Genomic DNA, 16165 nt, shown 5'->3' on the forward strand with positions numbered 1-16165 from the left:
GTACATCAGCTTTGTTTCATCTCTAGAATAAACCACTGGCAAGGTGATTTCTAGCTGTCTATTCTTAAAGAAAAAAAAAATTCTTTTACAAATTCCATGGGGTAGCTAAATTTAAAGGAGTTTTTTTTCCCCCCTTGCAAATGTAACTGGCATTACCATCATTTCTTTTTGTGCCCAGTCACTTTCTCCTTTACTACTAAGAGTGTCTCATTACCCCATAAGGATGTCCTCCTCAGGGTATATTTTAAACTCCTTGTAACCTTAAGTAACACCTAAACTCCCTCTACACCTCCAGAGCAAAGCCCCACTCTAATCACACTTAGGAACCCCTCGAGATGCTGCCTTAACTTTATGAAATTGCTCTATAAGGCTAGGAATTGTATTTACTTTAAGGATTCTTAGGAAACCTATTACTTCTCATGTAATGGTTGTAAATAGCAGTCTAATCCATAAAGTTTAGTGTAAGACTGGTTAGGGAGTCAGATGAGAAAACACAGAAGCACAGGCTTTTGAACAGCTTTTCAACAGAGTTCTATCTTCCTTTCTTTCCCCTGCCGGTAGTTAAAAAGGAGAATGAGAGAGGGAGGGAGGGAGGGAGGGAGAGAAGGGGGGAGAGAAAAAGAAAGACAGAAAGAAAGAGGGAAGGAGGGAGGGGAGAGATAAGAACAAAGAAGAGCGGGCTAGAGGGTGACAAAGAGAGAATCTCTGTACTGTTGAAGTTGGGCTGGAAGTGGCGGGGGGGAACTCCTGTGGTTGTAGAACCTTTTGGATGCTGAAGACTTGCTTAGCAGAAGAGTTAAAACAGTAAGAAGGTAAGTTATGGATCTTGGTGGTAGAAATTATCTCTAGAGATACCCCCATCTTGGCATGGCTTGCTCAATTGTATGAATTCCTGATGGGGTATTGCTAGTAAGAAGATTTGACTCAGCTTTAAATCAGCTGCCAGTGACTCCACCCAGAGTGGGTTGAGGAAACCTACCAGTAGTTGCCTTTGCAGTACTCTGGGAGTCCTTTTATGACAGATGCATCTTATTTACTGCTAAATTAATGGTCCTCAAAGCACAAGAGGCTCTGCAGGAGAAAAGACCTGGCAAACTAATTCCATAAAGATTTCAGCCTAGGAAGCCCTATGGAGCAGTTTTACTCTGTCATATATGGTAGCTATGAGTTGGAATTGACTCAGTGGCACATAGCAACAACAGGCACTATCTCAGCCTCGTACTTATTCTTCAACTTCTGGACATTTAAGCAAAGGCCCTTCTCACTTTCATCAGTTTTGCAATGATCAAAGATTACCACTTTTTCCTTGTTAGAATTCCCCTCTAAAAACATCTGAGTCTGGTGATTTTTTTGTGCATTATTTCCTTAATTACTTTCTTCCATTTCTTCCACAACAAATGAAGTGTTTAAGCTTCCTAGTTTAAATTTTGGTAAACTGTATTTAGCTAAGAAATCATATATTTCATCTAGGTTTTCAATTTGTTTTTCCATAGAGGACTGCAAAGTAGTCTCTTAAAATTTTTAGTCTGTTTCAATGATTATTCTCCTTTGTCATTTCTTGTTTTGTATTTGTGTTTTTATATAAATTTTTATATTTGTGTTCTCCCTCCTTTTTTCTTGATTAAGTTACATAGTGGTTTGTAGATTTTGTTAATTTTTTTGACAAAGGATTTTGGTTAATACTTAGATTATTTTTCTCATCTCTACCTCGTTAATATCTGCTTTGATTATTATGTTTTCTTATTTGCAATTTCTTTTCATTTTCCTTATCATTTCCAGTGTATTAAATTCATTTATTTTCCTATTTTCTTTTTAAATATTTTAGGCTATGACTTTTCCTTTGATGACGGCTTTAAATATATCCCACAGATTCTGATAATGTTTATGTTACTATCATTTCTCTTTCGGAAATTATTTAGAATTGGTTTTATATTTTTACTTTCATGAAAGGGTTGAATAACAAAAAGTTTTTGTTTGTTTTTTAATTTCCAGGTAGAAGGGCCATATTGTTTTGCTTTGTTTTGTTTGCCTTTAATTCTTACATTTATTTTATTTTGGAGGACATAATTCAGTCTATAACAGTTAGATTCTTAAGAATGTACAAAATCACTTTTAGAAATTAAGAAGAGCAAGGTTTACCCTATTTGTGCTGAATATTTTTATAAGAAATTAAAAGAATTCTTCAGTCCTTAGGACTACACTTCGTGTTCTATAACTAAAAGATGATCAGGTCCATTTGTAAACTAACTGGGGCCTAGCATTCAATCCAGATTTGCAGCAAACCTTCACTCATATTGAAAACCAGATGGAGGATTAAACAACTTTATAGGATTTAGCAGCTGTCTTCTTTTGGTGTTCACATTCCTAGAGTCAAACCCCATAGCCTGCTGTGTCCCCTAGTCAAGTAAAAGGCTTAGAAATAAAAAATTTCTATGTTTTTTTCCTTGTTTCCCATCTAAAATGTCTCCTAAAACATTAACCAGCTTGACAGTACACCAAACAAACAGAGAGAAATCCCATCCAATGTAGCCTTACATCCATACAATAGCTAACTTCATTTCACCACATGGTATACTCACAAAATGTTTTACTACATAGTTTGTACACAAATTGAGAATAAAGGACAATAAATTGCTCAATACAAGACCATCGTAAAAGATTTGGCAACTAAACCTTACCAGTCAGAAAGACATACATATGGTTCCTCTCTTTCTGGCATGCACAAATCAGAGTCTTAAAGAGAAATGGATAGGAAATCTCAATTCAGTGTCCTCATTTCAGAAGACAACTGGTAAAAACAGATGGCAGAATATAAAGCAATTCCAGCTCTTTATCACTTTGGTTCTTTCAGAATTAAACTCTTAGACCACATGATTTTAAAATCCATCCATGAAAAAGCAGAAAACAGAAAAGACATGCACGTTTTCCTGGAATTCAAGATAGAGTCATGAAGATGAAATTAGTCTGGGCCTTAGTAAAATCAGATAGTGTGAAGATTGATCTTTTTCATACAAAATTAACATATGACCCAAAGCTCTCTGGTGCTTGCTGGTACCCAAATGGAAACTGTTTTCCAAGTGAGGTATTTTTTAAAGCTGGCTAAATAGCTCAGCTGGATGGCAATATTTTACTCATGTCATATGCTTCACCCATTTTCCTAATGTTCATTTTTGATATTTAGAACGTAAGAACAGCTGTAGATTAAACAGACCTACAAAACCCTCAGATTCAATTTCACTGTGAAATACAGTCGGAGATCCAGTTGCAGAAAGACATTAACCAGTTTGATTCCTGGCTTAGCCTAAAGACTCACCAAGGGTAATGGAAAGGACAGGGCGGCGGGGGAAAGAGGAACTGAATGGGAAAGGGCTGAAGAAAAACATGGGTCTTAGGAATCCTAAATCACTGCTGTGAATGAGCCTGATAACCTACTTATGGAAAGAATAAATACAAACCATATCAGCCTGACTTTCCTACACACTTACTGCTATAATTAATGTATTTAATTATTACTTTCCTGAAGCAAGAGAAACATCAAAGTTTACAAAAGTGAATTGATTTCAAACAAAATGAAAAATTATGCCACAGTTGTCTTAAGTACCAATCATAAAAGTAGACATAATAACAAAAGAAAATTTAAGTCCTATGTCCCAACACTATTGTTTCTAAGGCATTGCTATGCAGTATCTTCAGTCAATGAAGAATGGCATTCTCTTAAAACACTAAGCTGGACAAGAATGCTCAGCCTTTTTGTTACAATGCTGCCCAACCCTACTGGTCTGAGAAAGGTTAGAGATTCTGAGACAAGCTTTTAGGTGATTGGAATGCTGCCCCTCCAGAGTTCCAGGGAAAATCAGAGATTAGGATATCCAGAAGGAAATAAAGATTTAATCACTGTTTTTATTATACACTCAGAGGCAAGCCAAGATGAATTACGGAACAGAAAAGGCTTATCTTCTGGGCCCTTATATTTTCCTCCCTTTCTTAACAAAAGAAGACAGAGAGGCTCTTGGCTATGGAACAGAGTGCTGGATTTAGAGATAGAAACACTTAATTCTGTTACTTTCTAACGATGCATCGTTGACCAAGTTACTTAATCTCCACACTACATTACCCGTTCCTGTCAAGTCGATTCCAACTCACAGTGACCCTGTAGGACACAGGAGAACTACCCCATAACGTTTCCAAGGAGCAGCTGGTGGATTTGAACTGCTGACCTTTTGGTTAGCAGTCTGAACTCTTAACCACTGCACTACCTGGGCTCCCTCATTATGTTAATAAAAAAAAAAAATTATGTTACTAAGTTATAATTCAAGAAAGTACATCAAACTCATTTGCCCTGAACCCTGACCTCTCACCAGCACAGTACTAGACACTAAAGCCCAAGATAATCTCTACTCTTGCATTAGTTGTAGGGTTCAGGGAGGGTGCAGGTGTATATGTTTGAAACAAAGAAATGTTTTGCAACAGAGTTAGAGAGCAATTATATGGCAATATGGAAACAGATGTGAAAAAGCAAACAATATATTCTACAGTAAAATTTGAAGAAATTCAAAACTCATACACGATGAGTTTAGGGAGTGAGACTAAGACTTTCAAGCTGGGAAGTGGGTCCCCTTCCATCAGACAGAGCCCCACCTCTCCCTAAAAAACAAACGAACAACAACAAAAAAAAACCTGTGGCCCTCAAGTAGATTCTGACTTATAGTGGTAAAGGTCAGGAGTTCAGTTTCTGACCCGTTTGTTTAAGATTTCTGTAATACATCCAAGAGGAAATGTCAAACAGGCAGATGGATAGAGTGATTGGGGTTGGAGATACAAGTTGGTGAGTTACAGGTATATTGACACTGTTTACGGCCACGGAAAGAGATGAGATCTGCAAGGGAGGAGAGACCTGAGGACTGAGTCTGGGACACTCCCAGAATCAGGGGGAAGGGTAACCCGTTGCTGTCGGGTTGACTCTGACTCATAATAACTCCATGTATGTCAGTAGAACTGTGCTCTATAGAGGTTTCAATGGCTCATTTTTTGGAAGTAGGTCACCAGGCCTTTCTTCTGAGGCATCTCTGAGTGGACTCAAGCCTCCAACCTTTGGGTTAATAGTTGAGCATGTTAACTGTTTGTACCACCCAAGGACTCTGAGGGAAGAGGAGGGTCCAGCACAGGTGACTGAGAAAGAGCTCGAAGTGAGGTCGGAGGAAGCCCTGGAGGGGGTGGTGTCCTGCAATCCAAGTGAAGAAACACACTCCAAGGAGGAGGAGTGGTCAGTTGTGTCAAATGCTGCTGTTAGGTCAAGTAGGACAAGGCCCAAGAAGCCATCATGGGATTTAACAACCTGAGGGTCACTGTTTCTCTTGCTGTGAAGAGCAGATTATTCGGTGGAGTGGTGGGATGAAGTCCTGGTAGGAACTGGCATATAAGAGAGCAACTGTAAACTACTTATTTAAGGAGTTTTGGTACAAAGAAGTGGAGCAGTGTCTGGGAGAGGAATTGGGCTGAAGAGAAGGTTTTTGCTTGTTGGTTTAAGATTGGAGAATTAACAGCATATTTGTGTGTTGATGGGAATGATCAGAGACTGAAAAATTGATGATGGGGAGGAGAGAGGGGAGTTATTGGAGTGATATTTGGAGAAAGAGTGAGATCTAGGGTACAAGTGTTGTTGTTAGTTGCCACCGAGTGGACTCCAACTCCTGGCAACCCCATGCACAACAGAGTGAAATATTGCCTGGTCCTGTGCCACCTTCACAATGGCTGGTATGCTCGAGTCTATTGTTGTGACCACTGTACACTTTGAGTGCCTTCCAACCTAAGGAGCTCTTCTTCCAACACTGTAATGGGTAATATTCTGTTGTGATCCGTAAGGTTTTCACTAACTAGATTGCCAGGCATTTCTTCCCAGTCTGTCTTAGTCTGGAAGCGCCACTGAAACCGGTCCACCATGGGTGACCCTGCCGGTGTTTGAAATACTGCTGGCATAGCTTCCAGTATCACAGCAACACACAAGCCACCACAGTACGACAGACTGACAGATGGGTGGTGAATACAAGTGTAGGGGCTATTATCTTCCTTAATTTATAGAAAAGGAAAATTAAAACAGGGAGAATATGGCCTTTGACCAAAGTCAGCCCAAGCAACCAGGCAGGACTGAAAGTCTAGTGACCCTATAGGACAGAGGAGAACTCCTCCATTAGGTTTCCAAGGCTGTAAATCTTTATGCAAGCAGACTGTTGCAACTTTCTCCCACACAGCAGCTAGAAACCACTGATCTTTTGCTTAGCAGCCAACCACTTAACCAGTGTGTCACCAGGGCTGCTTTGCTTCTTTCTACTGCTTAGTAAATCTCATCCTCAGGATGCTGCTCTCGGTTAGGAGCCAGTTATACTCCTTAGATATTAGCAAAGTCCTTAATGTTGTGTTTTTTTTTTTTTAATGTGCTCCTACCTTACTGTTGACATGCATATAGTCAAAGTATTAAACTTAAATAGATAATACACAAAGTCTAAAAAGCTATTACATTCCAAAGAAATAAATTTCTAATTGTAAAATTTCATAAAAGATTACACAGCCTTGGGAGCTCAAGGGATTGAAAAGTGTGAGTGTGAGCGTGAGTGTGTGTGTGTGGGTGTGTGTGAGTGTTCAGAATGCCTTTCATATCATACCCAATGGGTAATTACATGCTTTTATTTGTGACAAGACCAGCCCTGAATGAATATATTTAACCTGATAATCTTCAAAGAAAATGTCAGTTTCACCTAGGCAGCTATTTATTTTTTCATTTACTCATGTCAAGTTTATCTAAATTACAGATTTATCCTATTTCTAAAAGCCTAATACAATGCCTTGCACAAATTTATGTGCTTGATAAGTACCTGCTAACTTGGGTTTTTAACCATTAACATTTTCAAACCAATTTAAAAATATGTATATAAATTTCTATTTCTAACTATTAAACTAAGGTGAGGCATTATGGATGCAACCCTGAGGTCCTACAGAGCTCCCCCAAGTTTTGTGAAAGGGTCATTTACAAAATGGTGTGGAACCAGTAACTCAAACACTAAAATTACCACCCTCAGCGTCTGGTCCCACAGAACATGAAATAGCCTCAGTGCACAAGGGCAATGGTTGTACCATAGTGGTTTAACAAAAAGCTTTGGATTTAGATAGGCAACAGCACTGGGTTTCTGGGGCACTGAAATCTCAACTCTTTCACTTAATGGGTATATGACCTTGAACAAATTATCTAACTTCTGTGAACATCAGTACATCTATAACCCTTTCAAGACCCAATTATTTTCTCTTTTGAATTTTTTGTTGATACTACATGTTTTCACTAACGAAGGTATGCTGACTAAAGGACCCATCCAGAGTTTTTGTTATGAATTATGGATTTTGATACCCATTATCTGGGATCCCATGGGTCCCAATGGCCCCTGAATGGCATAAATCCTGCCAAAGTGAGTCAATGATAAAATCTTTTGTTGTTGTTTGTTTGTTGTTGTTGTTGTTGTTTGTTTGATTTCTTGAGAATTTGCAAAACAAGAGGTTAAATCCAAAGGCACCTGGCAATGACTACACATAAATTTTATTCTAGTCTCCTCCTTAGCCTTTTTATTATTTCATATGAAAGTTTTCAAAACATGGTATAATACATAAAGCAACCTGGCAATGCCTGAACATAAATTTTGTTCTAGTCTCCTTGTTAATAAGGCTGCATTGAGCGGAAAATGCTTTCCTTCTTTTGGAGCCATAGCTCACCTGGCATCCTTCTTACTGTTGGCTTGTGCATCTCCAGAAATGAGAGCCTTTCTCTTCTCTTCCTTTTCCGGCACCCAGGAAGATACTACTCAGAACAAAATGAGGATACTTGGTTACATTTTCCCCTGTGGATAATGTTCCACACTGTAAAACTGTTTACTATGGGAAAGTCAATGAGAAAATACAGAAATCAATGCCACCATTTGAGAGAGCACCTTCCAACCTCGTATCTTTCAAGTCTCTGCTCAAAACAGTCCACTCCTGCCATAATGGAGTTGTATGATGCAACTGCTTTTGGGCAAGAGAAATTAGAGGAAGAACCATCTTTATTCTTCCTATCAACAACACTGATATCCTGTGGATTGTGTAAGGTTGACAAAACTGTCACAGGTTTATTGTCCTGCCAATTCCGCTGACACACATCCTTTCCTGTTGTTCTTGTTAGGTGCCGTTGAGGCAGTTCCGACTCATAGCGACCCTATGCACAACACAACGAAACACTGCCTGGTCCTGAGCGATCCTTACAATTGTTATGCTTGAGCTCATTGTTGCAGCCACTGTGTCAATCCACCTCATTGAGGGTCTTCCTCTTTTCCGCTGACGCTGTACTCTGCCAGGTATGATGTCCTTCTCCAGGGACTGATCCCTCCTGACAACATGTCCAAAGTATATATGAGGCAGTCTCGCCATCCTTGCTTCTAAGGAGCATTCTGGTTGTACTTCTTCTAAGACAGATTTGTTCATTCTTTTTGCAGTCCATGGTCTATTCAATATTCTTCGCCAGCACCACAATTCAAAGGCGTCAATTCTTCTTTGATCTTCCTTATTCATTGTCCAGCTTTCACATGCATATGATGAGACTGAAAATACTACAGCTTGGGTCAGGTGCACCTTAGTCCTCAAGGTGACATCTTTGTTCTTCAACACTTTAAAGAGGTCCTCTGCAGCAGATTTACCCAATGCAATGCGTCTTTTGATTTCTTGACTGCTGCTTCTGTGGCTGTTGATTGTGGATCCAAGTAAAATGAAATCCTTGACAACTTCAATCTTTTCTCCATTTATCATGATGTTGCTCATTGGTCCAGTTGTGAGGATTTTTGTTTTCTTTATGTTGAGGTGCAATCTGTACTGAAAGCTGTGGTCTTTGATCTTCATTAGTAAATGCTTCAAGTCCTCTTCACTTTCAGCAAGTAAGGTTGTGTCGTCTGCATAATGCAGGTTGTTAATGAGTCTTCCTCCAATCCAGATGCCCTGTTCTTCTTCATATAGTCCAGTTTCTCAGATTATCTCCTCAGCATACAGATTGAATAGGTATGGTGAAAGAATACAACCCTGATTCACATCTTTCCTGACTTTAAACCAATCAGCATCCCCTTGTTCTGTCCAAACAACTGCCTCTTGATCTATGTAAAGGTCCCTCATGAGCACAATTAAGTGTTCTGGAATTCCCGTTCTTCGCAATGTTATCCATAATTTGTTATGATCCACACAGTCCAATGCCTTTGCATAGTCAATGAAACACAGGTAAACATCCTTCTGGTGTTCTCTGCTTTCAGCCAGGATTCATCTGACATCAGCAATGATATTGCTGGTTCCCCATCCTCTTCCGAAACCGGCCTGAATTTCTGGCAGTTCTCTGACAATATACTGCTGCAGCCGTTTCTGAATGATCTTCAGCAAAATTTTGCTTGGGTGTGATATTAACAATATTGGTCTATAATTTCCACATTTGGGTGGATCACCTTTCTTGGGAATAGGCATAAATACGGATCTCTTCCATTCAGTTGGCCAGGAAGCTGTCTTCCATATTTCTTGGCATAGACGAGTGAGTGCCTCCAGTGCTGCATCTGTTTGTTGAAACATCTCAATTGATATTCCATCAATTCCTGGAACCTCGTTTTTTGCCAATGCCTTCAGAGCAGCTTGGACTTCTTCCTTCAGTACCATCAATTCCTGATCATATGCCACCTCTTGAAATGGTTGAACATCGACTAATTCTTTTTGGTATAATGACTCTGTGTATTCCTTCCATCTTCTTTTGATGCTTCCTGTGTCGTTTAATATTTTCCCCATAGAATCCTTCACTGTTGCAACTCGAAGCTTGAATTTTTTCTTCAATTCTTTCAGCTTGAGAAATGCCAAGCGTGTTCTTGCCTTTTCATTTTCCTTCTCCAGCTCTTTGCACATGTCATTATAATACTTTGTCTTCTCGAGAGGCCCTTTGAAATCTTCTGTTCAGTTCTTTTATTTCATCAATTCTTCCTTTTGCTTTAGCTGTTTGACATTTGAGAGAAAGTTTCAGAGTCTCCTCTGACATCCATCTTGGTCTTTTCTTTCTTTCCTGTCTTTTCAATGACCTCTTGCTTTCTTCATGTATGATGCCCTTGATGTCATTCCACGACTCATCTGGTCTTCGGTCACTAGTGTTCAATGCGTCAAATCTATTCTCGAGTTGGTCTCTAAATTCAGGTGGGATATACTCAAGGTCATATTTTGGCTCTCATGGTCTTGCTCTGATTTTCTTCAGTTTCAGCTTGAACTTGCGTAAGAGCAATTGATGGTCTGTTCCACAGTCGGCCTCTGGCCTTGTTCTGACTGATGATATTGAGCTTTTCCACCGTCTCTTTCCACAGATGTAGTCAATTTGATTTCTGTGTATTCCATCTGGCGAGGTCCATGTGTATAGTCACTGTTTATGTTGGTGAAAGAAGGTATTTGCAATGAAGAAGTCGTTTGTCTTGCAAAATTCTATCATTCGATTCCTGGCATTGTTTCTATCACCAAGGCCATATTTTCCAAGTACTGATCCTTCTTAGTTTCCAACTTTCACATTCCAATCACTAGTAATTATCAATGCATCTTGATTGTGCGTTCAATCAATTTCAGACTGCAGAAGCTGATAACAATCTTCTATTTCTTCATCTTTGGCCCTAGTGGTTGGTGCGTAAATTTGAATAACAGTCGTATTAACTGGTTTTCCTTGTAGGTGTATGGATATTATCCTATCACTGACAGCATTTTACTTCAGCATAGATCTTGAAACATTCTTTGTGATGATGAATGCAACACCTCTTCAAGTTGTCATTCCCAGCATAGTAGACTATATGACTGTCCCATTCAAAATGGCCAATACCAGTCTATTTTAGCTCACTAATGCCTAGGATATTGATGTTATGTTTCATTTCATTTTTGAAGATTTCCAATTTTCCTAGATTCATACTTCATACATTCTGGGTTCTGATTATTAATGGATGTTTGCAGCTGTTTCTTCTCATTTTGAGTCGTGCCACATCAGCAAATGAAGGTCCCGAAAGCTTTACTCCATCCACATCATTAAGGTCAACTCTACTTTCAGGAGGCAGCTCTTCCCCAGTTATCTTTTCAGTGCCTTCCAACCTGGGGGACTCATCTTCCAGCACTGTATCAGACAATGTTCTGCTGCTATTCATAAGGATTTCACTGGCTAATGCTTTTCAGAAGTAGACTGCTGGGTCCTCCTGTACAATCTGTTTTAGTCTGGAAGCTCAGCTGAAACCTGCCCTCCATGGGTGACCCTGCTGGTATCTGAATACCAGTGGCATAGCTTCCAGCAACACAGCAACACACAAGCCCCCACGGCACGACAAACTGACAGACAAATGGGGCATCCTTTCCTATGAAACTAAAATTCTCCACACTGTAAATTTTCTTTCCTCCTCAGCATGTATGGTAGCCCCTTTGTATTTTCTCACACTGTGCCTACAGCCTACAGTCCTACTTCATTCAGGCTTTTCACCAGATTACAGGATGTAAAGTAATTATTGAGCCTCTGAGAATGGTACCATGAATGGCATAGTCCCAGCACAACACTTTCACTAAGGCAAAGAGATGAGTCATTGCCTACATCTGTTTTTTTCACAATAGATGTTAAAATGGCTCACAAACCCAGTTTCAGAGTTATCCAAACACCACACTTTGTACCTGTATTTGAACGGCTCCATGAGCATGGATTGTTTTATTGATGAGTGGCCTTTGAATGGCACCATGCCTTCATCAACTGGCATGACACTTGATGGCACATACACCTCCTTTAGGTGACTACTGAGAGCATCTATAATTGGGCTCAGTTTGTAAAGCCAGTCATAGTCAGGCTCTCCTTTGGCCACAGCTTTGAATTGTCATTGCAGTGTATGTTTTTGGTCAGTTTTTTGAATCTGGTTTAGTCTTTAGGTCTTGAATTGAAGCAACACTCATGTCTAGATCACTGGACCAAAAAAGCTGTAGCTCAGGTAAGATGTGTACCTATCAGTATGTGCACAGCAATGTATGCCTTTATTTCCTCTGTGGTTGTAACCTGCCAGTTTAGGGTGGATCTTCTAACAGTCGTCCCCCTATATTGTATGGAATGCTCCTGGTTTGCATAAAGATCTGTTTGGTCCTTTACAGTTTGCTACATCTCTTCCATAAATACTGTCAGAAAATAATCTACTTCTCTGTCTCAGTAGGTCAAGTCTGGGTAAACTTGGGCACCTTGACCAAGCGAGGTAGTTATATTTTCAAAGTAGGAGACATCCTCGCTCCATCCACCTTCATCATCAACACCATCACCTACTCCATCCCTTTTCTATGCATCATCCATTGCTTCCTCACCCTCTTCTATCCTGTCAGTGTTGTTATCCCCACCTGCAGAACTTGACTCAGATTCAACATCATCTAAAAGACCTTCAAATGCATACTCATCACCTTCATCGTTGAAGTTTTCCTCTTTGTCAAGCAGAGAAAAAAAATAATCTAGAAGTTTCTGGGGGTATCTAAATCTCTTCACCATTTCTAAAACAGAGGGGTGTACCAGACAAAAAAACAGTTGTTGGTCCTACAAAAGTAGCATAATAGTATAACAGCTATAGCGTACTTCCAAGCAAACATGAGAATACAGAAGGGAAGAAAATCGCCTAGGTCAAGCCTCTTTCCCAAATGAATAAAACCAAAGAAATTTGAGTCTCAGGAAATATATCACTACTATGTATTCTTCATTACTACAAAAGCATTACTTGCATCCCAAATAAATAAAGCCAAGGGATTTATCTCAAGAAAATGACCACTACTATGTATTATTCATTACTGAAAAAGCAGTACTTACAGCCCAAATAAATAAAGCCAAGGGGTTTTTTATCTCAGGAAAATGATCACTACTATGCATCCTTCATTATAATAAAAACAGTACTAACAGGCAAGAAACAGACACAGCTGCCCTGGAATATTGCAGACCTGCTCACAGTGGAGCATTCCATTGCTACATGTGGAAGCAATGATTGGGCCCTAAGGTTGAATGCAGAGTACCAATAACTTAAAGGAGTTGATTTAGGAGATATATTGGAGCCATTATTCCCTGGCCTAGAATGTGACCTAGTTGGTGCTGGACTCAAAAAGACACATCAAGTGAGCCCTGAGGTTCAAAGACAATAGCTAGGACAATCTTGGAAAACATCTTTTCGGGAAACTTTCACAAGAACAAATCATAAAACAGAGTTCAAAAGACCCATATACTTTCCACTCTTATCTTTTTCTATTAACATTTAGTGAATAGTAAGATTTGTTGGACCAATGAAGACCCTCCTGATTGTTGTTACTGGAACCTGTACCAATGATTGTTAAGAAAGACAATTTAAAATGTAGAATCATGGTGATTTAACAATTTTTAGCCAATCTGTGAAAAGGTGATGCTTTCAATGGTTTTGCCCATTTATAATGTTAATATATACTGATGATTTTGTAAAGTTCCTCGGACTTGGGCAGACTTGGCTCTAGCAGCATGCTTGTCTGTTTTCCCACTTTTGTCTATTCTGTAATATTTCTTGGACTCAGACAGACACGGCTCTGGCATCATGCTTGTGTGTTTTCCCACTTTTCCTTATTCTGTAATATTCCTTGGATTCGGGCAGACATGGCTCTGGCAATGTGCTTGTCCATTTCCTACTTTTGCCTCTTTGATTATATGCTGAATAAAGCCTTTCTTGTTGCTTTACTAAACTTTGTGATGTTTTTACTCTAGAACAGAGTTCAAGGCTTTTGTAAGATAACTACTGTAATGCATTATTCCTTATTGTAAAGGCATTACTTACCATTCAGAGGCTAGAAAAGCAGTCCTGACAGACTGCAGAGCAAAGACTCAGAGCAGCGCAGGGAGCCAGTAACACCTGGAAACAGTAAATGACATCAGGGAGAAAATGGCCACCATGACTGAATGAAGAGTAGCCATGTTTTTTCCTGGCGACAAGACATTCTCATGAGAACATAGTAACTGGGAAACAGAGTGAGGAGCTTTATCTCACAGAATTAAAGGCAAAACTGTCAAAAGTTTAGAAATTTCACCATCCATGAGACATCACCTAACACAATGCTCAATCTACACAAAAATGAGGCTCCAGCTCAGGATTCTTGAGTTTCACTCATTTCAAAAGGCTCCCACCTTGAGACTAAAAGCATTGAAATTGGACTACAGCCTTTGCAAAGAACTCCAGAGGCAAAAAAAAAAAAGTCGCTGGGATACTGTATGTCCCACGGGTCTTGAAAGAGATAAAATACAACTAATACCTACTCATTTTTATGTATATATCAAGTTTTTTTCTTTTTTTCATTTTGTTTGTTTACCACACACACAATTTCAGGTATTCAAAACTCCTATACCCATCATGGAAACCCTGGTGGCACAGTGGTTAAGAGCTATAGCTGCTAACCAAAAGGTCAGCACTTCAAATCCACCAGGCACTCCTTAGAAACTCTATGGGGCAGTTCTACCACGTCCTGTAGTGTCACTATGGGTCAGCATCAACTCAAGGACAATGGGTTTGCTTTTGGTTGGTATACCCATTATACTATACGTCATTGAACCATGTGCCCAGTAACTTATAAAATGAAGCCACAATAGGTTAATCTGAAAAATTAACCTAAGGAATCATTGACAGATTTTTATGCATTTAAATAGCAATTCTGCAATGGGAGCTATACATCTGGAAATGGCAGTCAGAAATTCATTATTAAGTTTCTCTTAGTCTCAAGTCTAAAGTGTTTGGCTCAAGTAATAACGGAATGCAAATAGCTTTAGGCTTTCTATTAGCTAGAAAAGGTGACGTCTGTGCCCTTGCCAAAACCTCATGTTACACTAGGTCAGGTAATCTACCTCTAAATAGAAAGAGATGACCATCTGGTTCTCCAAGGTAAATCCAAATAGGCCTGAACATGTCTTCTTAGCCTAGGTTTGGTAATATGGCATTGTCTCATTTTTCTAGGGCTGCCATAACAAAGTACCATAACGTGGTTATTTTTTTCTCCCAAATCTGTCCTTCCTTGCATCAACTCTCGCCTTACCTGTAAAACGATCCAACTAGTTGCCCAAGCTTCCCATATTGTAACCGAACACAGGTTCTCCTCCTGTCCTATTAGCGGATTGAAATAAGGCAGACACCATACCACCAATTGCAAGGGAAACAGAAAGTGGGAGTTTACTGTTTTAGCAAACAAGGAGCAATGTGGGACCTAGCCGCCGAAAGACCATGTGCTCCCCATCTGAGGGGGTTGGGGAGCTTTTTATTTCCAATGCCATCTGGGGTTGTATTTGGTACTCGGAACTCTCTGCCCGTAGCCCTCCCATGTCCACATTTGGAGGCCCAGATGCTGAATTGTGTTACAATGGAAGGGACCTTTTGCTTTGCAATTGGGCTTCAGCACCATGGTGTGCTGGAAAGTATCTTCCTCTCTGGGTGATGCTCAGGTCCACGGAAAGACTGAGTACACAGCTCTTCAGGTCCAGTGCAAGCGCCAAAATCCTGCTTTGCGCATGCGCGAGGGATTCTGGCACCAAATTCAAACTGCAGTTAGGGCGGAGGCGCTGTCAGGCCAAACCGCAGGAAGAAGCCAAGGCTTGGTGGGCTGCGAGGGGTGGGGGAAACTGCAGCGGAGCAGGGGAGCCTCAGTGGAGGCGTCAGTATCTCACCCTGAGAACTTTTTAGCCCAAGCTATAAGTAATAAAAAACGTGCATTCATTTTCCTAATGAGAAGTCATGACCAAATTGTCTAGGTAGTGCTCTCCCTTGCTGCAGTATGCCAATAAACTCACTTTTATACATATAGAAAATATAACCGATAGTACTTTGTTCATAAGACAAATTAAAGAGGTGGCTTGTGTAAAGTGTTTGGTACAGTGTATTATAAGACTTTAACAAAAGTAGCTGCTTTGGGGGGGGATAATTCTCCATGGGCCTCACATTTCTGAACATCTTATGAGCAGAGGCACTGATAGACTTTTTTTTTTCCTAGGTTATCTTTTGAAGGATGTTTGCATAGTGAACACAGATACAAACATCCTTCAAAAGATAGTCTAGAAATTGTGTTTCTCTACAGAGAAGCAGGAAGATTTGATTGTTGCCCCATA

General features: G+C 39.8%; 1 long non-coding RNA gene across 1 annotated transcript in view; it reads left to right on the top strand.

The window, feature by feature from the left end:
- Positions 1 to 603: 603 nt before the first annotated feature.
- The window catches only part of LOC135231225 (uncharacterized), an 80473-nt gene continuing 64911 nt past the window's right edge, over positions 604 to 16165 (top strand). The window contains exon 1 of the long non-coding RNA XR_010321881.1: positions 604 to 812. This is a non-coding gene — a long non-coding RNA (uncharacterized LOC135231225). The remainder of the gene's footprint in view (positions 813 to 16165) is intronic.

This window comes from Loxodonta africana, chromosome 4 (assembly GCF_030014295.1).
Source record: "Loxodonta africana isolate mLoxAfr1 chromosome 4, mLoxAfr1.hap2, whole genome shotgun sequence".
Classification (NCBI taxonomy): domain Eukaryota; kingdom Metazoa; phylum Chordata; class Mammalia; order Proboscidea; family Elephantidae; genus Loxodonta; species Loxodonta africana.